This window comes from Oncorhynchus tshawytscha, linkage group LG30 (assembly GCF_018296145.1).
Source record: "Oncorhynchus tshawytscha isolate Ot180627B linkage group LG30, Otsh_v2.0, whole genome shotgun sequence".
In the NCBI taxonomy this organism is placed as follows: Eukaryota; Metazoa; Chordata; class Actinopteri; order Salmoniformes; family Salmonidae; genus Oncorhynchus; species Oncorhynchus tshawytscha.
In genome coordinates this window covers 1,626,402-1,627,457 of record NC_056458.1, presented here as the reverse complement: position 1 = coordinate 1,627,457, position 1,056 = coordinate 1,626,402, and positions in this window count along the sequence as shown.

The following is a 1,056-nucleotide window of genomic DNA, read 5'->3' as shown; positions in this document are numbered from 1 at the left end:
TCTATAACTGGGCTAAGACCTCACTATCAAAGAATATCCACAAATGTGCACACGCGTGGCTCTGATCTGAAAAGAGCATTCACTCGCAGATGATTGAAAGACCAGCTTGTGGGCTACCCGCCAACAGAATTCCACTCCGCTGCACACTGGCTCTGCCTACAACAAAATCACAGACTCAATCTTGCAAAGTTAGATTTGTTTTGTTGTATTGAAAAGGGGCTGACATGTTGATTAGATCACAGAAAAAACATTGATCTATGTATTGCAAACGCATGTGGCCAACTCAGTGAAGTTCAATGTCTTGCGTCTGTGCAGCCTGGCATTTCTTCTGCGTGGCAGTCCTGGAAGAGGTGCACAGCCCCGCATTGTTTAGACTCTTTATGTGCAATCATAGTTCCTACATGATAGTGTGCTTGCTTTTTTATATAACAAAGTTGCATATCCAACTGATAGTGTCCTTTCTGTCATTCTGTGAACCCTGTTCATTGCTCCTCACAGCTATATTTGTGATTCTTGGTCTGTGTTATTTAATCTGTGTGTTTGTAGGAAGTTGTGTGAGTGGGCCCATTTGTGTGTAGAATATTGTAGAAGAAATTGTTTTGGCAGTGATAGATTTTGTTTTAATTTTGCGTAGACTAAATAACTTAAACAGGATCCTTTACCCGTTGCAACAATTTACACATTTGACCATCGAGACGGCAGGCCTAGAGCAGGTTCACAAAAATCGCTCCTGGGGCCACGTTTTGTTTTTTGCAGTAGCGCTACACAGCTGATTCAAATAATCAGAAATGGGATGGCGACCATGGGGAATGCACGGTCTGGACGTGTGAGGGGCTGTGATCCTCACTATCTGAGCCTTGTTACAGTTCCCGCCAAGTGAGTATGTTACACGTGTGTGTGTGTGTGTGTGTGTGTGTGTGTGTGAGGGGGTTATACAATACACATGCAAGCCTGAACAGACAGGTGTGACATGCATACAGGTGTCTCACACACACGGTATACAACTAAAAAATACATACGAGATCCTGTAATTGAAATAAGTCAGGGGAAACAGAC